The sequence below is a fragment of the Lipotes vexillifer genome, unplaced genomic scaffold (genome assembly GCF_000442215.2).
Source record: "Lipotes vexillifer unplaced genomic scaffold, Lipotes_vexillifer_v1.1 scaffold83, whole genome shotgun sequence".
NCBI classification, from domain to species: Eukaryota; Metazoa; Chordata; class Mammalia; order Artiodactyla; family Lipotidae; genus Lipotes; species Lipotes vexillifer.
The window spans coordinates 1,752,915-1,778,295 of NW_006799780.1; positions in this window are offsets into that span (position 1 = coordinate 1,752,915).

A 25,381-nucleotide genomic window follows, 5' to 3' on the forward strand; every position below is an offset into this window, starting at 1 on the left:
TCTCCACTTCACAGATAAGGAAACCAAGGCCTAGAGAGATTGGTAACTTGCCTAGGGCCATGGATCCTAGGAGTGGGGAGTGGGGACTGGAACCTAGGCCCGCCTGACTCAAGGCTGGTTCTGCCCCATCCCAGATCCTGCCCAAACACAGAGCCCACTCCCCCCTGTGACAAACATGGGGCTGAGAAGGGCTGTCTCCCAAACACTCTCTCCTCCAAAGAGCCTGATATATAGCTCTCTAGTGTTTGTTAACTGGTAAAATATATACTTAAACAGGCTGCACACTCACCAAACAACATCTAATCCTGTGTGTTTAATCATTAACAAGTTTAGGCTATAGAAAATGCCTACTCTTCAGATTCAAGGTGAGCTGGGCTGCTTGTTGGGTACAACTGGGATCCAGAAAGGACCCAGAGACACAAACCAAGACATCCTTGGGACCTGGCCTGACTGGAGGAAGAACTTGGTCCTCTCATGAAGACCCTACGGTTGAGTCCTTAAAAACAGAGGGTGATGAAACTGGGGTGATGATCTGGGATTTAATACAGGTTCTGGGGAAAGAGCTTGGCAAAGGAGGAAATCACCTACAGAAAATACAGAAGGTATAAATGGAAGAAAAACAGATGGGCGCGTGAAAGACTTCTCTGATTTGTGTTACAAAAACAGGAGCAAGGGCTTCCCTGGTGGTGCAGTGGTTAAGAATCCGCCTGCTAATGCATGGAACACGGGTTCGAGCCCTGGTCTGGGAGGATCCCACATGCCGCGGAGCAACTAAGCCCATGTGCCACAACTACTGAGTCTGTGCTCCAGAGCCCACGAGCTACAACTACTGAGCACACACACCACAACCACTACACGCCTATAGCCCATGCTCCGCAACAAGAGAAGCCACTGCAGATCAGAAGCCTGTGCACCATAACAAAAAGTAGCCCCTGCTCACTGCAACTAGAGAAAGCCCGTGCGTGGCAACGAAGACCCAACACAGCCAAAAATAAATAAAATGAATTAATTAAAAAAAAAAAAAAACCAGGAGCAAGATGCTTGCAAAATAACTACAAACTTTGATTCTTACTCTCCTACTCCCTATAAAACTGTACCTACATGACTTATACCTTATTTGGGGAGTGACTAATGAATGTACATATACTATGATTTCACTTTACAATAAGAAAATCATGAACGTGAATCAATCTTCTAACTTATTAAACTTTTATAGCAAGTTGGAACCCTATGAGTAGAAAATTCCATCACATTTCAGCATTTAATTTTGTAAACACGAACACTACTATATAAACCTCCATGAGCCTTTTTTTTCTTTTTTGCCATTGTGGTTACAAATCCCCAGACTGCTTAAAAAGAAAAAAAAAAGAGAGAAAGAGAACTACTGAATTGAAACGATTATCACATGCAATAAAATGAGTAAATAAATAAACAAAAAGTATGCCTTCACCAACAGGCAGTATCAAAACACTTTTCCACTAAAAGGTTGGCTTTCTAAATCACCCTTAATAAAAGCTCAGGGCTTACAGCTGGGAAGTCAGGCACTCCAACCTCAATTTTCTTTGTACTCCCAAGAAATCTAAAGAGAATAATCAAGTTTTCCCCACATGTAAATGAATTCAAGAAACCAGATGCTCCAAACACACTGTTTTTATCAACATATATGTATTCTTAAAAATTGAATTTGTTTCTAATTTGCATGATTTTTCATATAAAATGTTTTGGGTTCGAGTATAATATTTACTGTTCACTTCCAAAGCACTATGCTAGCACTGAACAGCATAGGATCACAAAGAACCAGTGCCAAGGAACAGCCCCCGTGAGAAGTTCAAACACCAGACCATGCTGGCACTATCACAAAATCACTTCCCCAGGCCTGACTTTCACCAAAAAACAAAGTAATGATTAATGCCACTGTGCAAGATTAAGTTTGTTCTTTTTATTCAAGATCTAATAACTTATCCAACAGTCATCATTCTTCTTGCTGCTATGGAGACCTGGTCAGGCCCACCTCTGGCCTGCAGAATGCCTGCCAGCTTTAGATCAATAAGCCCTGTGATCTATAACACAGAGCAGAAGCCGATAACCCAGTGGTACCTTCCTGTAGGCATCAATCAGGGTTAGACCCACCAGGAGACTGGATGTCTGCTGCCTATTTCCTGAAGAGAAGCAAGGGGATGTCATGCAAAGCCAGCATCAGCAGAGGTCTGGTGAACCTGTGAAGGGACTGTCGGCTAGAACAGGTTTCCAGAAGGAAATGTGCTCTCTCCCTCTGAGGCAGCACAGAAAGTCCACCTGAAAGTGGTCAGGTGCCAAGGGTTCCAGAGGAAGGACACTCACCCCCGGACATCAAGGCCACGTGGTGAAGCCTAGAGGTCAATGTCAAAAGATGCAAAATGCTCAGCCAGGCTAGGAGGCTGGGCCAGAGTGGGTGGATGAAACCAACCAAGCAGTAAACAATGACATCTCTTCAGTGATTGTGAATTCAAACAGAATTATCTTGACCTTCCGAATTCTCTTTGGCAACTTTTCATCTTGAATTAATATCCTATAACTACTCTAAAGTTTAAAACTCGCTTGCAATGGTAAATCTTTTTGTGAGTTAACTGGGAGGTTAAATAAGGGAGATCAATGAACCACAATGCTTTGAGTTACCAGCCTGAAAAGCAGCTGCGTGCTTGCCACACTGTGGGTCTCTAGGCACATGACACTGCACGACTTGGTTTATTTACTTGGCTGGGGCCACTGACAGAAGGGCTGCAACTTTCAGAATGAGGCTGGGAGTGGTGGAGAGCCTGATTTACCGGTCAGTGGCATCTATCAGTGTGGAGGACTGAGTCCTCCTCTGGCTACAGTGCTCCAGCGTATCTGGGCCTTCCGCTCATATCCACAGCACCACGTACACACGCACACACACGTCCACCAACAGACTGCAAGTCTGATAAGCTCCAAGTAGCATGTCCCTCTTTAAAGGAAGCACTGAACCACAAAAGGAGGGTGGTCTCTGGCTGCTGGGTACTGTTCTTGGGTAGAGGGGCAACTTCAAGCCCAACCTCCACAGTTGTCCTGATTCCTCCGGACTGATTGGGACCACCACCTCCGCAAGGCACAGGCTCCGCCCAGCTCCACAGGGCACCCATCACCCAGGCTACCACGTGGCATCCTGCCTCCCAGGCACCCCCAAGCCTGAGAAAGCCTGTCTTGCCATCAACTGCACCACCAACTCTAAGGCATCAGTTTAATCTTGCTACGTCTCAATTTTCTAACCTACCTGTAATCTCAAGAAAGCCTCAGCTATGTACAAGCTACCTGACACCACTTCTTACAGACTTTTCAGCCTATAAAAGTATGTCAAAGAGCACTAGACTGGGAGTCCGAAGCCATAGCTTCATGTATATCATTCACCCGCCTAACAAGTGCACATGAAGCACCTATTATAAAACATGCCAGGGACCAAATGTATGAAGCTGTCCAAACAAGACAGAGCTTGGGCAGAGCCTGGGCCAAGTCATTCAGTGTCTTGGACTGAAATTAAAAGGCTTGGACAAGAAGCTCTTTCAAGTCCTTCCCAGCTCTCCTATTCTCCACTCTTGGCTTTGGTGCCAAGAGGGGACTGAAGCATTCTGGAATGTTCTGCTTCCCTGAACAGATGCTATTTTTACTCCATATTCATATAGCTCAGGTTGCAGACGTGTGACTTCTCTGCACTCTGCCGAACATAAACGACTCATTTTCATCCCAGAGTTTAGGAGACTAAGTGTAGCCCTAACACAGAAGGCCCACAGGCAGGCACAGCTCAGGCTCCCGGCACAGGGACCCCCACGGCCTTGTTCCTTCTACACAGAGGCAGTCTGGTTCCTTGAGATCAAAACTACAGAAAAACAGGAGCAGGGCTGCCAAGGCCTCCTCACATGTTGCCTGGGTTTGTTTATTTCTTCTTCATCAACTCACATCATTTCTGACACTGCACTTCAACTGCCTGGACACAGCCAGAAAGAAAGGCTTTTAAGAGTCACTGAAGTCCAGCCAACTTCTGATTAGCCACAGTAATGAAGGAAAAGCACAGTACATGGCCAAAGTAAGAGGGCCTCTGAGGACTGTAAGGGCAAAGATGTTTGTACAGGATATGGAGAAGCACCAGTGAAAATCTTCCTCCAACCCCCGAAATTCCCCTCAGACAACATTTCAGGAAAACACTGGCTGGAGTTCCCAAGAGCACCGCACCCACCCGAAAGGGAGGCATCTATGGTCTCCATTATCAACTTGTACGGGGAAATATCGGCTCCTGAACCAATGCAGGAATAGAATTTTATAAGAACTATACAAACTGAAGCTATGATTAAATGTACTTACTAGTGGTTAAGGTTTTTATTAGCACATCTTAATAGAAGTTTTCTTTTTATTCAGAGCTAAGTTCACAAACATTAAGCGGAAATGTCTACAGCAGAGAGGGAGAAGCTGGAGAGTGGAAAGCAAGCAGATATGAGATTGTAAGAGTGTAAACGAAGATGGACACGGAAAGGGCTGGGCCCTGGAAATGAACCACCCAGAAGCAGTGAGGCAGACAGCTGATGCCTTGGCTTTTGTGATCACAGACACAGGCTCTCCAGACGTTACTCAACACTTTACCTAGGACTGTTTCATACATACAAAGAGCCCTTCCCATCCTGCCCTCTCTCCAACCTCCCCAACTCCCACCTCCCTTGCGCTGCCCACCTGGATCACTCTGCTCACCCTCAGAAAGAAACCAGGCTGCCTTGGGGAATGGTGCCAGCTGGTGGCTGGTATAGAGAACTATCTATTGATCATCAAACTTTTCTCTCCCCTCTCTTGGAGGACTCTCTATCATTCATCCCCTATTCCTCTTTCCTCGGTTTCTTCTCATTACCATCACAAAGGGCTGAATTTGAAATTCAGAAGTCCAAGGATAGAATCCCAGATCCCCCACTTCCCTACCCAGAGAGGGCAAGTCACATAACCTCTCTCTGCCTCGCTCCCTTCTCTGTAAACATGGACAGAAATACCTGCCTACCCAGCAGGGTCTTTATGAAGCAGCAGAAGTGCAAGTACACCGTGAACAGAACAGGGCTCATCAAACAGGAAGGCACAGTCTCACCATTCTGCTCTCTCCCCGGCACCTGAACACTGCTCAGCTCGCTCGCGGGAATTCCGGGGCCATCATGCTCTGAAGCAGTGACCTCGACAACAGATGACTGGCAAGCCTTCCTCAGAGGTAAAGACACCGTCACAGCTCTGAACGAGCTCTCTTGTCCGGCGGATGTCTGTATTTTCAGTGTGAATGCCATGTTCCTGAGTAACAGACCAAGTGGTCCATCAAGACCTGTATCAGCTGGTTTGAAGTCGCTAACTCATTTGCAGCAGGAGAAACTCTTTTCCTGACCACAGTGCCCTAAATGATCACTGGGCCTCCCAAGCCCTCCCCAGTGCTATTGAAATCGGGCTCTAGGTTTACCAGGAGGCAACTGGCCAGCCCCTGTGAGGCTCTGCTCCATCCCCAAATGCCATCGCCCTGTGATACAGATCTTAAAGGGGCTAATGAAATTATCTCCTCTGCCTTTTATTCCTCAGTAACAACCACAAAATTTGATAAGAATGACCCCCTGCTCCTCTAATTTAAGGCCTATTTTATTACCTTCAACCCTAATTCTCTCTCTTTTAAATGGATATGAGACCCTGAAGACCCCACAGGCCAACGGGATTAGTAATTGATGGCTTCCTCCTGGCCGGCTCTCCAGAGGGCGCTTCTGCTTCCCCCCTCGGGTGGGGTCACAATCAGTTCAATCTTCATGCTTCAGAGACATCCCCTTTGAACAGGATCAAATGTCCCCCCACCCCTGCCTGGTGCTCCGCTCAAAGGAGCAGCAGCTGCTTCCCACTCACAGCAGTAATGTCAACTCAGCCAGAAAGGCAGAGGCAAGAGGAGGAGGTCGGCGTGGTTAATTGTCCACCAGGCTCAAACGCAGGGCCACTCAAACCAGCACCTGGGAGGGCTGATCACCCCCGTAAAATGCAAGGTGCACTTTGAACCCAGGAACAAGGAGGATAAGAACTATCTTCCCCAGCCTGCTGGGACTTGATGGAGCTTCAGCTATTTGTTTTCTTTTTCAGATTGTAGCCATAAAGGGTAGAAGCACTTCTCTGCAGCAACCCCAGGCAGGCACATAAAACACAGGCGAGGTGAGCAGCAGGGCTCGCCCACCAGGAAATAAAGGAGAGGAGAGATAAGCATCCGTGGCATCAGTCGAGAGGGAGCCAGCGAAGGCTGCCTCTAGCTTTGAAGAAGGAACATGAGAGAAGAGAATTCCGAAAGCCTCAGGAACCGCTCCTTCTAAGAAATGCTCTATAGAGAAAAGGAAGCATTTAAAATGCAGGGAATTTACTCTTTCTCATTAAGAGATGGAAGAGAAAATTTTTTCACTCTTTCGCCTATTTGAAAAAGTTACTTTTATTATCTAGTTATCTGAAGGCCTCCTTCCAACTCAGATCCATAATAACTGTAAAAAGACTCTTAAGAAACCGAAAATAGTCATTTCGTAACTGAAAGAGGACATGAGAGTGATCAAAACAACACCTACAGGGGAATTCCCTGGTGGTGCAGTGGTTAAGAACCCGCCTGCCAAGGCAGGGGACATGGGTTCGAGCCCTGGTCTGGGAAGATCCCACATGCTGCGGAGCAACTAAGCCCGTGCGCCACAACTACTGAGCCTGAGCTCTAGAGCCCGCGAGCTACAACTACTGAAGCCCACGTGCCACAACTACTGAAGCTCGCGTGCCTAGAACCCGTGCTCCGCAACAAGAGAAGCCACCGCAATGAGAAGCCCGTGCACCGCAAGAGTGGCCCCCACTCTCCGCACCTAGAGAAAGCCCGCGCACAGCAACAAAGACCCAACACAGCCAAAAATAAATACAAAAAAACCCAACACCTACAGTCCTTTCGTAAAGCAAAAGCCTAAGATATTCCATTTAAAACCAACGTTCCCTGGAAACAAGTACTTCTAAGTTTTTCTTTCACATCAATATCAAAACTCCCATAGTAGATAAGACAAAGCAGCCATCAAATCACAGCTGACAAGTCACGTGATCAAAGTAGAAGGTGGTTCCCAAATTATGTGTCAACTGTGTTCTGGAAGTAGAAAAAAGCAAACTCTTCCCCACAGATGTCAATACCTGAGTGCAGCTTTACAATGAAACTTGGAAACCGATTGTGGAGATTTTGCTTCTTCTTTAAGAGAAAGATAAGATAAAGGCTCACCTGAAGCCGAAGATAAAGGCTTCACCCGGAAAAACCATACACCTAAGGGGGGACGTGCCACTTTGTGTGTGTATCTGTCAGCAGCTGCAATCTGAGTTCCCACTCATTTCAGCAATAAAGGAACTGGCTGCTCAGAGACCAGCGTGCTAACGACACTGGAGCCCGGGACCAGCAGACCCGTTGCTACGTCTGCTAGCTGCCTTTGCTCTGATTGCTCCCAAATGTCTGCCCTGGATACAAGGGGCCCATGCTGGACAGTGTCTTTGGATGAAGGCCAAGGCTCCAAAATGGCTATATCAAACGCACACACACAGACACACACATGCTCGCACACCCTGATACACAATTTTACTGCTGCTGGGGCACTAGCAGTTCTTAGTAACACTGTTCTTTAGAAACGGTAAACATTCAATTGAATGAAAGAACAACACCACATTAGAAATCCAAAACAAAGTTCAGAAGCTCTAAGGAAATTCAGGAACTACGTCACTTCTTGGACTTTCTAATTAGGATGATGTTGGGTTGTCAAGATTCAATGAGAGAGCTCTGTGACGTGTGCCCAAACGCACACTGATGTGTGAGATGCCCTGAGTGGAGGGGGACCAGCTCAGTAATTTGATGACTTAACCTGCCTCATTTTTTTTTCTAACCAGATTATAATTGTTACCATAAAACAGGAGACACCCGCTCAGAGAATCAGAGATCTCCTAGGAGCTCAGTGAGTGGCCGAATATTATCAGTTGGGAAGTACTCCCCATGTGTTTGGCGGCATGAAGACCAGACATACTCACCACCTTGCACTCAGCTTCTGCAGGCATGGTACAACAGAAAACAGTTGGTAATACCTCAAATTCCGTAACCTACTAAAAAGCTAAAACTCATATATTAACATCTGGGCTTTTAAACTGTAATTTTCTTCGTGTATTTTTCAAGTATGATAGACAAAATGGAGTTCATGGAGACTAGAAATCCCTGGCCAAAGCTGAAACCCTCCCTCTACCCAAGCCCTAGGAAATTTTAAGATGAACAGGGTCAGGTGACAGTCAAATTTCCTCTACTGCTTTGCCTTTCACTAACTTCTCCTTCAGGCAGCTCTCTGGCTGGGGCTCAGCACCAAGCAGAAGAAACCATGGAGACGTGACCGCTTTTTTTATGTGAGACTAGTTGGCTGGTACTTCTACTAAGTTGTGGAAAGCACACCCAGAAACCAGAAAACAACTTCTTTCTCTTTGCTTTCGAGCTGCACACACCCAAACAAAGCAAATGGAAAGGCTGAACAATGAGTATTGTTCATGTAGAGGCAGGATAAGAAGGCAGGAACGGGGCTTCCCTGGTGGCTCAGTGGTGAAGAATCCGCCTGCCAGGGGATACGGGTTTGATCCCTGGTCCGGGAAGATCCCACATGCCGCAGAGCAACTAAGCTCGTGCGCCACAACTACTAAGCCTGCGCGCCTAGAGCCCGTGCTCCGCAACAAGGGAAGCCACAGCAGTGAGAAGGCTGTGCACCGAAACGAAGACCCAACGCAGCCAAAAATAAATAAATAAATAAATTTTTTTTAAAAAGGCAGGGACGAACACTCAAGACCGCATTCTCCTGTGTGAATGTGGTCTTTAATCAAACTGAAGTTCCTCCCGCCCCACCTCCACCCTGGCTTCTGGGAACTCAGCCACCTGCCAGTTCCTAAAAGGACCCAGGCCCCATTCTGGCTCCAGATTCAGGTGAACCATTGCCCTGGGGGTTGCTACTCCTAACCCACAGGATGAAGCAAAATGGCATCAAGCCAATCAGTGTGTCTCTCAAAGATCCCAGAATACTAAGACTACAGGGGAAATGGAAATGCATGATTTAAAAGCTTTCATTAAAATTATTTAAACCTAAACTGTGTTTTAGGAATATTTTTATTTCCTCTGGGTTATAAATCGGTCAGGTCAATTGTTTGCTCCCTTACTGCCATACATTTGGTTACACGTTCAATCCTGGGGCTGCCCAAGACTCCCAAGGGCTGGCAGACAGATGTCTCTCCCGGGACAGCCAAGGGGGCTGGTGGCTCAGGGTCCCAGGCTGTCAGTTAGCACCTTACTGACAATGACACAAAAACTCCTGGTTTCTCATCCTTTTCAATAGTGCTAAGAATCTAAACTCCTGCCGACTTAACATATTATGGCACATTCTCAATTACCCATGGTAATGTGAGCAAACAACAATGTCATTAATCCAAAAAGGCACTCTACACATCAGTTCATTGGCTTAGGAATATATTATCATTTTTTTGTAGCTGTGCCTCAGTTTAGTTTACTAGGGCTTTTTTTTTTTCTCCTCAGATGAACATTCACTCATTTACTGAAAGTCTGTTCCATGCCAAAAACCATGTGAGATTGGAGATGGTAGCAAAAAGAACTCACACACTAGGGGAAAAGACGTGTACAAACAAGTAAGTAAAGCTCACCACAGGCACGTGCAGTGTGCTGTGTCAGCAGAGGGGCAGCGATTCGTTCCGCTGGAAAGCTGGGAAAGGCTATGCTCCGAACACCCTCTCTTTCAGACAGTTTGTAAATAACAAGTGAAATGTTGGCTGAGTCTTAAATGAGGAAAAGGAATTCTAAAGCACCAACTCAAATGGAGAGGTGAAGGTGCCCAGCAAAAAGGAAAGAGCGTTGGGCACTGAGACGGGCAGCAACATCCAGGAGAAAGCCAGGCAGGTCAATAAATATCTTCACCCGATAACTCAATGGGGCAGGTAACCACTTTACACCTTTCTTTTTTTTAATTTTTTTTTTTTTGGCTGTGCCAGGTCTTAGTTGCGGCACGTGGAATCTTTTTTTTTTTTTTAGTTGCGGGATGCAGGATCTTTCAGTTGCAGCATACGGACTTCTTTAGTTGCAGCACGCTGACTTCTTAGTTGCGGCACACATGTGGAATCTAATTACCCTGACCAGGGATCGAACCCAGGCCCCCTGCATTGGGAGCGCAGAGACTTACCCACTGGACCACCAGGGAAGTCCCTTTACACCTTTCTTGGAGGAGCTGCCACCCTATATTTAAGGATTTTCTTTTTAATGCATGAGAACTTGGGGTAGTTATCAGAGTGCATCGCATGGCTGGAGTTTTCCCACAACCAGCCTGAACATGAGCAGATCCAGGAAGCAACCCCTTACCTGTACGAGGAGAAGCTCCTTGATGAGATGCAAGAACCACAGGCCAGCTGTGAACTCAAGAGTCTGCTTCCCAGTTTACCTGAAAAACAACAGGAGAGGGCCATTTCTGTTAACTTGGAATAGCCAGTCTATTAACAGCCCCAGTAAATACCTGCAGACCCTGCCTTAAGGCTCCTTGGTCTCAAAGCAGAAAACCTGGCCAGCATCACTTGGCCAAGGGGTTGGATCAGAAAAGTGGGTGAGAATCCTCGTGTTTAACTCGGAGGGTAATGGTAAGCCAGGCACTTAACCTACCTGTGTCTTGGTTTCCTCCCTGCCATAGCTATCTCACAGAATGATCAGGAAGGCCTTTGATATTCCGGGCACCATGCCAAGCCTGGAGTCATGTGAATGACCATGCCATGGGTTCCCCACCCCCAGGGAGCCGACAGTCCACAAAGACACAGAAGTAAATGGGTGGTAATGATGACCTTGACGCAGCTGAGAGAGCTGAAGTGAGGAAAATACAAGGTGACGTGGAGCCTTTGCAGAGGCACCAGCTGACCCCAGAGAGGTCAAGGGAGCTCCCCAGAGCAGGTGATGGCTAAGCTGAGGTCTGATAAGCAAGAGGTGGCCAGACTACGAGCATACCAGGCAGAGGAAACAGCAAAAGGGGTGCCCAGGAAGCAAGAAGAACATAGTGAGTTGACAAGAAAAAGGAGTATTTCAGAGGCCGAGAGGGAGACTGGCAGTAATTTTAGGAGAGTTTGGACTTTCTCTTAAGGCCGATGGCAAGCCCATGAAGGGTCTCCTGTAGGAGAGTGGCGTGGTCCAGAGAGCTTTCTGCAACATCAGAGAGAAGGGACTGCAAGGGGGCAAGGGATGCCCCCCTCAGCTACCCCAAATGCCACATCCCAGGTCTTCTGTGGGAACGACCAGGAGAGAAGGCCCCAGGGTAAGAAGACAGGGCTATAGGGCTCCCTCCAGTGAACCACAGCTTCTCAACTACAGGTCCCTCCAGCATTAAGTGATTCCACCCAGGCAGACACGCCATCAGGAGCAGAGTCTGCCTGTGCCAACACAGCCTCCTCCAGAGGTGGAGAAGTGCCTGGTGACACAGTGCTTCTCAACTTGTGCTCCCCAGACCAGAGGCATCAGTACCACCTGGGAACGTGTTGGAGATGCAAATTCTCAGCCCACCCCAGACCTACTGACTCAGAATCTCCGGGAGCGGGGTCCAGCCAGTGTGTGTTTTAACCAGCCTCCAGGTGATTCTGATGCTCCCTAAAGGCAGCAAGCACTAAGTGAGGGCAGTGCCAGCATGGGGGGGGGGGGTGGTAGTGAGCAGAGTACAGGGTACAGAGATAGCCCGGTCTGATACCCCAACAGCAGCTCCGTGCTCAAGGCCTCACACTCTACAGGGACTGTGATGTCCATTTATGCTTAAAAGGAAATACACAAAGCTTTTTGGGGTTTTTTTGTTTGTTTTTTGGGGGGGTTTTGGCCGCACCCCGAGGCATGTGGGATCTTAGCTCCCCAACCAGGGATCGAACCCATGCCTGCTGCAGTGGAAGTGTGGAGTCTTAACCACTGGACCACCAGGGAAGTCCACACAATGCTGTTTTTATCGATACTTAGAAAGGATGCTAGCCCTGTGGACCATGGGGAAGAGTACACGGGCCCGCCTCTGGAGTGGGCATGTAGTACTTGGGGAGAATTTCACTGCCCTAAGAAATGCCCCATCCTTTTCTGTGGCCCTCCTTTATTTCAGAACAGACAAAGGAAACTCCAGCTTCAGGAACAGGGACAATGTTTCTCCTCTCCCCCCAGATATAGAGTCTGACCACTCCAGAAAAGAAACAATGAAGCCATCCAGAAAGCTCCCGTGGTTTCATCGAAGGGTTGAGTTTCTTTCTGGAGTGGGTCAGTTTGTAAAAGTTCCCAGAGTTCTGGTCCCTGGGATGAACTTGTGTGTAACTTCTCTGTTCGTCAAGCAGTGGCAAAACAACTCTCCCCACCGTCTCCACGCTATCCTGAAAACACCCTAGACCACTCAGACAAGCTTCAGCTGGGCACCAGAATGGCCAAGTTCAGAGTTTCTTTCAGCCAGCTAAGAGCTGAGAAATTCTTTAAAATGTAAATAGTTTTTTCAGCTATGAGAGAGAAACCATGCACTAAAGCACCTTCTAGGTGGCATGAGGTCTCAGAAGAGTCAAGCCCTCCTCACAACTGACTGGGAGGGGGCTTCCCTGGTGGCGCAGTGGTTGAGAGTCCGCCTGCCGACGCAGGGGACACGGGTTCGTGCCCCGGTCCGGGAAGATTCCACACGGCGCGGAGCGGCTGGGCCCGTGACTGCGCGTCCGAGCCTGTGCTCCGCAACGGGAGAGGCCACAACGGTGAGAGGCCCGCGTACCAGAAAACAAACAAACAAAAAAAACTGACTGGGAAAAGGCCCTTAGTGGAGAAGGAAAGGTTTCTGCTGCTGGCCAAGTTCTCCTGATAAGCAGGTACAGAAAATGGATCATTTCCTGAGCTTCTCTCTCAAAATTAAATAGACTAAAAAAAACAAAAAAAAGAGCAACATAATCCCAAGCACAATTACAGTGTTTAATCTTAACTTTCATATCTAGATCACCTGGCTTTTCATTACAACTGGTCAGGTATATGTGAAATGGCCACACTAGATAGAAAGAAGTATGCCAGATGCATCATCAAAGATATTAAAGCCCCTATTACACAGCGTGTGTGTGTGTGCGTGCGCACGCGCGCGCACGCGCGCGCACACACACACACACACACACACACACACACACACACACACACACTAAGTGAATTAGAATTAGTGCTGCCTAGTGTCCCCCACCACCAGGTATCCTGGGCTCCTCCGGACACCTGAGCTATCCTCGGTGGCCCTGCCCCAGCCCTGACCTCACAGTGCCCACACTTCACCCATCAAAATCCACTCTCTTCATACCCTGATCTTTGCTGGCATTTTATGAAATTCTTCCTGTTAAGTCCTAAGTAACTAACGTAGTGCCTGTTCTATGGATGCTTACATGTTGAATAAGAGGTTTAAAGAGAACCATTTCACCCAAATTCCTCTAACGGTAAAATTTTAGGCACAACAATAAGTGAATTCCAGCTTTTCACTACAGAGCCCCTTCCATACTCCTCCAACCCCATCACACTGACCACTTCCCACTTCATTTGTTTCGTAAGTGTCAGCTTATAAAAACACCTCCACCTCCTAGGATGGAGGTGAGATGGATCCTGCATTTGTAAAAATGGAGGTTAATGTTGATACAATGACGTGCAAAGTCCATCTCCTCCATCTGTCATTTCACCTGTGTCAGAACCAAACTGCCTCTGGAGAATGAGGATCCCTTCTCTATCCATTTCTGGTCAGCGCTTACTTAGTTAGGAAGGGGACACGCTAATATTATCTCCAGTGTGTGAACCCAAGCAGGGGAGAGAGTGGGAGAAGTCGGCCTCAAGACATTCCTTTCTCTGCAGAGGCCCAAAGCGTACAGCCCAGTATCTCCAAGAATGCCCCAAAGCACTTAATAATCAGTGTCTGTAAAACCTTCCTAAATATAACGGCTTCAGAACTGGCTCTTACACTGTAGACAAGGGACTCTGATTTGGTCCCATCCAAGATAAAAAAGAGCCTTACTGTAAGAATGAAAACATGAGTCAAGATAAAAATTGAAGTGGGTCCAAAGGGACAAAAGCCAGCCCTTCACAACCAAGTATCTAAGAGGCCAAGAAAAGAACAGGTAAGGGTGCCCCTCAGACATGGCTGATAACACAGGCTCAGATGGACAGGTTTCTAAATTGATGTTTCTCGAAAATGGTGTTTCTAGAACATGCCCAATTATAAAAAACCATCCAGACACTTTGTTTAAAAAATTCAGATTCCCAGGACCCACACCAAACCTATGAGATCAAAACTCCAGGGCAGGGTCTGAGAACACACAGGTCTAACCAGCACCCAGCAGAGGGTCAGGCAAGTTTCAGAAACAATGTTCCAAAGGAAACAATATGTAACTTTTTAAAACGTTGCAGTCACATAACTTCAAAGTGATAGGGTATGTGTGAAAAGGCAGGCTTAACTGGAGGAAGTCAGAGCCTTCTTTAAGTAGTTAAAATTATGGAATATAATCATCAGGTAATGAGGAAGTCAATTTGATTAAAATGTAGCAAAAACAAAACCTCTCCCTTTAGCTTAACCATATTCCACCTGGAAGACCTCCCATGACCTCCCTCCCTGCCCTAAGGATGGAAGGGAATCCCCAAGCACAGCTGCTCCTTGGGGCTGTTACAGGCCCGAATGGCAGTGAGGGTTGAGAGCCCTCAGGGTTATCCCAATAAAGACAGCCCCAAGGAGCGGGCAGCAAACTCTAAACCAGACCCTGCAGGTGCCCTCCTGGTGTCAGCCTTTACACGTCTGAGTCTCCGGCTGACTAATCCGTAGCCTCAGTCGTGTCCCAGTCTATGCGAGGCCTTGCTCCACAGGACCAGCGGCACCAGCCTCACAGGGAGTCTATCAGCGATGCAGAAGCCCAGGCCTGCTTCATCAGAATCTGCCATTTCACAAGATTCAAGATCATTCTTGTGCACCGTCCAGCGTGAGAAGCCCTGCTTTAAGGCACAGAGAGCGCCACCGCGGGGAGACTCTCATCACCCCACCTGTACAGCCACCAGCTCATCAGCTCACCCACGGCGACCCCACACTCTAAGAGGCCTTCTCCCCTCACAATCCTTACACAAGTCTTCTCAGACTTGCTTTGTCTTGGAGCCAAATCACCATCAGCGGGGGCCCAGTGACAGCTGACAATCCAAAGCCCCACCTTAGGGAGTTAAAAGGAGGCGGTAAGTACTGACCGTCTCTCACATTCTCCTCCGGCTCCTCTACCTATCAGGCTCCCTGAGGGGGCAGGAATATGGACCCCGCAGCACAAATCAGTAGAGACGATCCAAAGTCAAACAGTACTACGGAATATGATGGCTCGCTCTCCGCCAGCACCATGTTAATGAGGTCGGGGTCACGAGTATGATTAGCCTCCTCAGGTACCGTGGCACAGACTCCAACCCTCTGCCCTCTAGCTGCCTGCAAAGGCTGACACGCCCCTGCTTACTAAGAGGAGAATGACTGGGGAGGCTGAACAGAGCAGCGGCAGAAAAGGACTCAAAGAACTTGGATGACTGGTGAGCAGAATGGATTGAAGAACAGTAACTCAGCCCAGAGGGGTGGCTGACATGACAGATGACCGGTGAGAATTCAAAATCATCCCGATGGGCTGAACAACACACACCAGGATGAGAAAGCTGAAATTTGACAGGAAGAAGTGGGAAGTCCTACGGCCAAGATTTTAAAAATCAAATACACATACGTAAGCTAGAGGAAATCTAACCTGACAACAGTTCTTGTTTTAAAATGTTTAAAATTTTTTTAAAACATGTAAGTTTGGTTGACTAATGCAGTTGCTAAGAAAGCTAACATACTTAGGGTCCATGAGTCTAGTTTCTAGACGAAGGGGAACAGTGCTCCCTGTGTAGCACAGCTGACCAGACTATCCTCAACAGTCCCCCGGCCACCTGTCCACACAGGTGTATACACAACCTGTCCCATCTCTTCATCACTACCACCACTTGTGTTCTTATTATTCAGTATGGCCTCTGCACCCGGCTACCGTTCTTTTTGGCTTTGGATTATAGTTTAAACATTCCCCACATCAGCTTAGCTCCCTTTAAGGCTGCCTTTCCTTTACTAATCAAGAAAAGAACAACAGACCCGAGCACAAATTGGAAAAAACACATTAAAAAAAAAAAAAAAGACAAGACAACCTAAGCAATCCATTTACCAAAAGGATTCAAACCCAAAAGACCTATAGTAACCTGTGTAAGCTGGCACCCTAGGCTACATATTACCACATGGATCTGTGCAGAATCGTAATCAGGTTGGTAAATTATGAGCTTCCAGCACAGAAAAGCCCTGAAATGGCTACAATAAGAATGAGCAAATGACAGAGTAAATATCTGTTTAGACATACTTCCCTGTGCAGAATCATCTTCTAGGAATGGACAGTTAGCCATTAAAAAAAAAAAAAAATGTGATTTTTAGATTGTTTTTTCAAGTTGTGAGCTATGTTTTCCTTACGTGTATATTTCATATACAAAGGGCAGCCATTTACAAACACAAAAACACCAATTACTGGTGAAGTCTGTAGTTGCCAGACTGGCCAGTCTATTATTTTTAATTTCAGAAAATTTGATCCCTATGGGTGAGAGAAAAGTTATAAATTTTTAAGAGGTTAATTTGTCCTGAGTAATAAGTGTGTCATGCACCACTTATCTGAAGATTAAATGTGGCTACTGTCTATGCAGTTACAGGCAACTTTAAATAACTGGCTAACTGCCTCAAAACTGGAAAACAACATGTGAAATTCAGCCCAACTGCAGCCTGCCCCAGGAGAAAGGAAGCTTGAACTCCAGGTGCCCTTGACAACACAGCTCAGTGTGGAAAGAGAGAAATTGCTGAACAATAGAATCAGTAGAGGAAAGAGAGTCCCTCTAATTTTCCGGGAATGTGGGGAGGTTGATGCTAAAGGGATATTTAAGATCTCACTGCTGGTTTGAGTTCTACTGAACACTGAAACAACTGAAAACAAGAAGAAAAAAAAAAAAACTCACATGTGAGTATAGTATATTTATATATATATATATTTATAGATATTTAATTAGGTACATATCAATCTGACAGATGTTTACACATTTAGATATAGAAGTGAAACACCTCTCAGATGACACTTAACAGTGTTTCTGAAAACATATAAAGTGTACCGACAGGAAGGAGTGGGTCCTTCCTTATTGTTGGGAGGAAGCTGCCCCATTCTGGCTCTGGGTCACAGGACCCAGGCCTGGTTACATTCCTCCACAACTACATTTACAACAAATAGGAATTTCAAGTCTTTTTAAAGACAGAGACCTGCTTTGCCATGGATGTAGGACAGATGTAAGGAGGTGTATGGCACTGTGGCCAAAACTGCTGATACAGTTTTGCACAAAAAAAGAATGGAAGAAAACACCAACAACTGTTTTGTTCTGGTTTTTTAAGCAACATCTACTTTTAAAAAATCTGAAAAGCAGAAAAGTAAAGAAAATAGTCACCTGTAACCCCACAAGTCCAAAATAACCCATCAGAATTTTAGCCTACATCCTTGCAGTCTGTCTAGGCTACCAGTTTTCCTTTCAATGGCAGATCAGTTAGGCAGGCAAGAGCAAGGCGAGGCATTATTGCTGGTTACACAGACTAACGATGATTAATAATTCCCACTGGCTGTACCCTAAATCCACAACAGTAAGAGGAGTAAGGCTGTACACAAATCAAATAGCATGTCTGCCCTTTAACAGGCATTCACTGAGGCCTACTTTGCACACGCTTTTTTATTCCACAAATGAATGAAATTCAAATTAACAGCCCCTTGAGGGCCATATGGTAACTTCAAAAAAGAAGGCAGATAAGCCTTGTCCCTGGTGGAAAGGAAAACACTAGCTCTCCAAGTACAAGTTCTCAAGGTGCCTACAGACTGGGTTCCTAGGAAAAGCCCTCCTCCTGGCTTGCAGATGGCCACAGTCTCACCATGGTGGAGAGAGCATGCTCCAGACTCTCTCCCTCTTCTTAGAAGGACACTAATCCCATCATGGGGGCTCCACCCTCATGACCTCATCTAAACCTAATTACCTCCCAAAGGTGCCCCCTCCAAATACCATCACAATGGGGATGAGGGTTTCTATTTAGGAATTCGGGTAAGAACACAGTCTGTCCAGAATACATAGATGTGCCGGGGGTGGAGGAGGATCAACTTTATCAGTTGTACATCCTAGCTATTAAAAATGTTCAGGGCTTCCCTAGTGGCGCAGTGGTTGAGAGTCCGCCTGCCGATGCAGGGGACACGGGTTCGTGCCTCGGTCCGGGAAGATCCCACATGCCGTGGAGTGGCTGGGCCCGTGAGCCATGGCCGCTGAGCCTGCGCGTCCGGAGCCTGTGCTCCGCAACGGGAGAGGCCACAACAGTGAGAGGCTTGCGTACCACAAAAAAAAAAAAAAAAAGTTCAGAGCCATTCTATGTACATTCCTCTAAATTATCTCAGTTCAAAACAATAAACAGGTCTCACAAGTCGGCAAAATAACACCAGTAAGAGTCATCATTGAAGGCCAGGGTCAGGGGCTTGATTACCCCATTAGTCCCGTTGAAAGGATGAAGGAGAAAAATTCAGTTACAAGGACACAGATTACTCTCACCCTGAGCACTATTCAGTTAACCTCAAGAGACCAGCCAACCACTTGCTGCTACTGGAAAAATAACTCCATCTTTTATCTCCAGCTCCAGACCTCTCTTCCTGCCTGTGGATCCAATGCTCTGCTGGGCCTCTCTCCCTGGGCGCCTCACAACTCAGCTGTGGATTCAACTGAACTCGTTACTCCTCACCATCTCCCCAAACTGAGGTTCCCATAGCTGCTTAACTCAGTGAAAGGTGCCATGACCCACTCCAGTCACCCTGGACTCCCTCTTACTAAGAGCCCACCCATGGGACATGACCGAGGAAGTGCGGTCAGCCTCTCCAGGTCTCTCCTGCTCTCCCTCACCAAGTCCCACCGGGATTCCTGTACTAACCTTCCGGCTCACCTGCTATCCCCGGCCCTGGCCTCCTTGTCACCGAGCCCACCTAGAGTTCCTTCTAAAGCACAATATGATCAGGTCAATCACCTGCTGCAAGTTCCCCATCTTCCACACAGGTTTCGAGATGAAGTTCAGACTCCCCAGCTCAGCACCCAAGACCCAGCACCCTCAGGGACTTCCCTATACCACTCTGCCTCTAGTCCAAACAGCTACTCTCAGTGCCCTGTTGACCTTATACCATTTCAAGCCTTCTGGACTCCAAACATAATGCATTCTTACTGTACCAGGTATTACTGTAACCTTAAAAGTAATGGGGAAAAAAAAACCTTGAGGGACTAAGTCTCCACTCTTCCCTTTACTCTCGGGCCTGCCTCCTACAGCAAAGGGTCCAGTATTTTAAGTACCAGACCAGACTCTTCCCTGGGCACAATCTGGGTTTTATAAGCTGATGATCAGATCTGACCTCTGATTCCTTCTTTGCCTTTCTAAGGCTGTGAAGTCTCACTTCAGAGAAAAACCTGTTCTCGTGGCACTTTGGCTGGTGATTCTACTCAAACAGGACACATGCTTTAGTATAAAGCACAGAAAGAAGCAGGCTCCCCCTTCTTCCTTCTCCCTGTGGAGGACCCATAGGACCAGCTGGCCCCGGCCACCACCCCCAGCCAGATCACTTCCCTCCAAGCTGGCTGGCTTGTGGAAGAGAAGCACACCCAGCACGCTGCTTTCCCAGCACAGGCACTTTTAAACAAAAAAGAGAGCTTCTTGGGTTTATGGAGCTCCTTCGCACACAGTTTGCTTCTCCAACTAGAATGAGTGCTCTGTGAGTTGAGAGGTCTACTCTTGGTTCTTGCTATGCTCCCAGAGGCCAGAACAGAGCCTGGCCCATGGAAGAGGCTCCATGAGTATTTGCTGAATGACTGGATAAAAGAATGGATGAATGAGCAAACAGGCATTTCTCCCAGATTAGAAAAGAAATATACAGCATAGTTCCCCAGCTCCAAAAACTACTGTTTTGCTAAGAATGCCTTTTGTTCACTCTGCAGCTAGGTACAACCTTAGGAAAAACTGGGCAATGTTCCATTAACCCCAAGACATACTTTAAAGGTGCTTTTTGGAATAAATTCTAGAGATGAGGTATTTGCTTACTATTTGTATTTTTCTAAGAGCAGTAAACACTGAGAAAACACTGCTCTAGAATTCCCAAGAGAGACACCATGTCCACCACTCAAGTTTTCTTTTTTTTCTTAAATAAAATGTCTATATTGACTTTGGTGGGACCTGGAACCTGAGAAGGTGCCTTTGCAAGGGGGCAGTGAGGCTTGGAATTACAGGCCACACCTGTGCTCAGGTCCTCAGACCCACATGGAGCCTGCACTACACATTCCCCACAGCTGGAGTCCCAGAAAAGGCTGACTAGAGGGGCCAAAAAGATGCAGCCTACAAGTTCTAGAAAGATCAAATATTTCTGAGTGTGGGCTGCTGGGGGCACAGGGACAGCCTCAACTAAGGGTCGACCATCGGCCGACCTAAAATCAGCAGTCGCTCAAAGTCAGCTCCCCTTGCAGCCCGGCTCTCTGAATGGCACTGCTTTCTTCCGGGCATTTGAAATACTTGACAAACATCATCAGCCTTTTCTGAGCACTTACCCAGCGTGAGGGACCACCCTAAGTTCTATGCAAAAGTACATAATCATAGTTAAACTTCCAGGTGATTCTTCGACTTGAACTTTATTCCCATCATTTTACAGACACAGAAACCAAGGCTGAGAGAAATTAAGTAACTTGTCCCAGGTTCAGGTAGTAAGTGACACCTCTGGAAACTCAACAGTCCCAATTTTGGGTCTCCTACATTTTGGTCTCCTATTTTGTCAATTCTTTGCAATAAAGAAGTTGAGAAGTTGTATATATTGTCCACTAAAAATGGATACTTTTCTATATATTTTCTATCTTCTCCTACTATGGACCTTTCCTCCCTGCCCTGCCCAAGCACTACATGCAGTAAAATCTCTTTAATTTGTCAGTCCACACATCTGAGCCCATCCACATGCATAAAGAGCATATATTACTTTTTCCAGAAGGCACCGTTTTGCTCTAATCCACAAAGATTCATTTTCCTTCCTATAGACAAATCACTGGTTCATGTCTCGTGACTCAAATTATATTATATTCAAGAATGTTCATTTGCAGTATAATTATTATTCTTAATTGGACTGCTCTGAAGACAAATGATTTCCCCTCCCTAACCCCATCAACTCCTGCACCACACAATGTCTTTTTTCCTGGCATAAAATGTTTGCTGCACCCTTTGCAAACACACCACATCAATCCACACTATCTGCTCCCTGCGTGACCACTTAGGAAAAATATTATCATGACGTTGGGTTTTATCTGGTATTACTCAAACTCCTCCAATATGATTTCATCAGAATCAGATCTCTGACAAAGATTAATAACATGTCTATCACAGTATGACAGCAAAAAGAAATGAGAATCTTGGGTTTTCTTTTCCCTATCTGTAAAAAACATTAGATCTCCCCACCAGCATGTGTTCCCTATCCCTTACATTCGAAAAGGAGAAGTCGTTTTTTAAAGAGGACCAGTAGAAAAGAGGAATATCCGGGAAAGACCAACGCCAAAGAAATTCGCATCCATCATCGCTTAAACCTGGCGCGGGTGGAGCTCTCTCAGGCGAATGGGCGAAGCAAAAGCAACGTGCGGAGGAGAAACGTCCCTCGGAACTCGGTTACTCAGGTTTAACTCTCCGCACCAGGCTCTAACTGCTCCCCCTCTCCCTCCCGCCCACACCTCTCCCAGCTCGGGCTCCAGCACACACACGTCTACAGAGGCCGCTTTGCGATTTCAGACAGCTCTCCTTTTACTTGTGGGTCGCTGATGGCACACAATCACAGTAGAAAACGCGCTAAATACAGGAAATGGCCCAGGTGGGAGTGAGGGTGAGGGTGAGGGTGGGATGGGGGGTGAGACTTTACTCCCACTGAGGAAACAGCTCAAGGATTCTCATAAAACTCACGACCCTCCTGAAACGGGAGAAAAGGTGAACAGGATTGAGGAAAATGCTTTCGCCCATCTGAGTTCAAAGGACACCAGACCGCTGAATGAAAGAGGAAAAAGGACGCACACACAACTCTGTGCCTAAAAAACGTCCGGAAACACAGAGCCCCCCCGCCCCGTCCTTCACCCCATCCCTTGGGTTCAACCCACTCAGGCCAGATGTGGTCTTCCCCACTCCACGCCCACCTCCTCCTCCTCCAGCCCGCACCCCCAATCCCTGCGCTGCCCACAAAAATGCAGCCCAGATCTGAGAAGCCGCTGACGTCTGTGGCCGGCGTGACCCCCACACGCCACCGACCAGGCCCCGCGGGGGCGACCGCGGGGCGGCCCCCGGGCGCGGTACCAGGCGCGCTGAGCCCCGCGCCAGGCTGCGCCCGGGACCCGAGCGCCGGTCGCCGTCCGCCGGCGGAGGCGAGAGAGCTGGGCTCGCGCCGGCTTCCCGGCAAATCTTCTTTCCAGGCACAACTTTTTTCCACTTCTGCTGCGGGCGACCACGGCGACCAGAGCCGAAGCGGCGCTCCCTCCCGTTCCCAGCGTCCAGCACCCGTCCCGCCAGCACCTCCCCGGCCCCGTCCTCCCTCCCCTCGGGCTCCTCGGGCGCCGGGAAGAAATTCCCGCGCCGGCCGCCGCGCACGCAACCCGGACTCCGCTGGTCGCCGACGGCTCCGCGAGCCCCGCGCCGGGTGCCCTACCTGGCGGAGGCTGCAGGCTTTCCCTCCGCAGAGCGCGCGGGCCCGGCGACCTCAACTTAGCCGGTCCCGGCTCGGCGATCCCGGCTCCAAGCCCGCAGCCTTCCCCAAGCTGGGGCTTACCGTTACGCCTCCTCGCAGCCACCTCTGTCTCTCTCTCTCCCTCTCTCGGTCTCTCTTTCTCTGGCCCGGCCGGCCACTCGGGGAAGGAGGAGGAGGGAGGGGAGGGGAGAGGAGAGGAGGCGGCGAGAGGAGGGGGCGATTGAGGGAGGGGAGAGGGTCCCCGGGCAGGGGAGGAGGAGGAGGAAGAAGAGGAGGCGAGGAGAGAGCGCCGACCTCGGCCGCTGCCGGGGCTAGCACGCAGGAAGGGGAAAGAGGGGCGGGGGCAGAGAAAGAAAGAGGCCGCCGAGCCTCCCTGCCCAGGACCCAGCCCCGCGCCGCTGCCCCGTCACCATCGCCGCCGCCCCGTCACCATCGCCGCCGCGTCCCGCTCTCGGGCGGCGTCGGGGGGGAGGGGTCGGGGCCCGGGGCTCTCCCGGCGCGGCGCGCGGGGCGGGGCGGGCGGCCTGGGACGCGGCGGGGGCGGGCGGACGAGGCCCGGCCTCCAGGGGGAGAGTCCTGCGGGGCCCAGGAGGGTGTGGGCGAAAGGGGATCCCCGAGAGGAGGGGCGGAGGCCCGGGGGCCTGGGAGCCTGTCCCTGCGCCCGCCGGGCGGCGGCAGCGTCTCCCGGAGTCCCGCCAGAGTCCCCCGCGCCGCGCCGGGGAACCTCCGAGCACAGTTCCGGGAAATCGTCTTCGGAGCCCGGAGAGCGCGCACCGCCCGGCCGGGGAGGCGGGGAACGGCGAAGTCGGAGTCGGGGGTGAGAGCCCGAACTCTTTCGGCGGAGAGCGTGCTCGGCAGCGCCCGGAGCGGTTCCCCAGGCTGGGCCCGAGCGGGAAGAATGTCCGCCCGCTGGTCCTGAAGAATCCAAAGCGGGAGGGTGGGCTGGGGGTGCCTAGACCCCCATCCTCGCCTTCCTCGCCCGGAGCCGAGGCTCCGGGCGTAAATTCCCTCGCCCTGGGAGTCTCTAAGAAAGGAAACTCATTGCGAACAGCCGCGAAGAATATACGTAAACTGATTGCTTGGGATCCTGAAACATCCTCCCCTGAACTTAAAATATTGTTTCGGGGTGAGTTTCTAAGGCACTTTAGCTAATAGTCTGGAAAGGCATCTTTGCCCAGAGAGGGGACTCACTAACTGTCCCCCACCGCCCCCGGGGGGGTGGGAGCAAAGAACCCAGAGTTAAATGGCCACGAATTAAGGTGACAAGATTCCTTGTGATTTCAACGTCGGGACGCAGCATTCAGCCAAGCAAACCCTTCTTGTCTTTTTTTCCTGGCAAACTTGCTCCTGTCCCCAGCTTCTCAGCCTCTCGTCTGGGTCACCTGTAGCCACTAGTCGCGTGAACTCAGACCCTAGCAGTCAGTTTGGGGCCTCTCTCCTCCACTGCCAATAGCCGCTCCCATTGATTCTTTAAGGTCCTTCCAATTGCTCCATCCTTTCCAAGCCCACTGCCACCTTCCTGATTCTCGCTGATTCGGGACTTCATAGCTTCAGTGACCTCCTCCCTGGTTCCCTGCTTTGTCCCTCTTTGTACTGGCATCCATCTGCACACACCTAGCCTGCACGCTAATGGTTCTAGAACACCGCTTTGACAGGCTACTTCCTGTTCTAGAAGCTCTAGGAGGCACTTTGCCACAGAAAATTATGAATTACTTAAAAACTTTTCCATTCAAAGCCATCCACCTACCCACTTCTTGGAGCCTGGCACTCTCACCAGCGTGGGGGGGGGGGGGGCCCTCCGCACTAGCCCTGAAGGTTCCATACTGTATGAAACATGGGAGGTGCTGATGCACTTGCCAGAACTGGAATGTTGTCTTTCATCTTCTCCCACAGCCAAATCCCACTTATGTTCGTTGAAAATGAAGTTTGTAGTACAACATTTCTTCTATAAAAGGATGTGTGTGATCTTCCCACTTTTGAAATCATGCACTAGAAATAACAAAGCTTATGGGGAAATAGGATAAGAAACAAACAACTCAGAAGTTATGTAACACTGCAACCAGAGTACCAGCAAAAACAGTAACCATTCCAAAAAACATGCTAGCAGAGTTTAAGAGCCACGTTCAATTCCTAATAAATATTAGAGTAAATATAAATATAGGACTTTACCTTTATAAAAAGATGGAAGTAACTGATGAAGAGATTGGAAGGAGAGTTGTTTGAGGCTGCTGAGTTAGGAAGATAAGCACAAAATGTACAAGTAAGAGGTGAATTCACCCCTCCCAAGTTAGAGCTCATGGTCAAACCAATCCAAGAGAAAGAACATAGAGTGAATGAACATCGGGCATCGCACTGTGTGTCCTCCCCAACCGGCATTCTGCTGTGTTTTGTTTGCAGCTGCTGTTTCTTGATGGTGCAGAATATTAAGGTGCTGGCAACAATTGCATATGAACCAACATAACCACTGCATTTTACTAATATCCTTTCC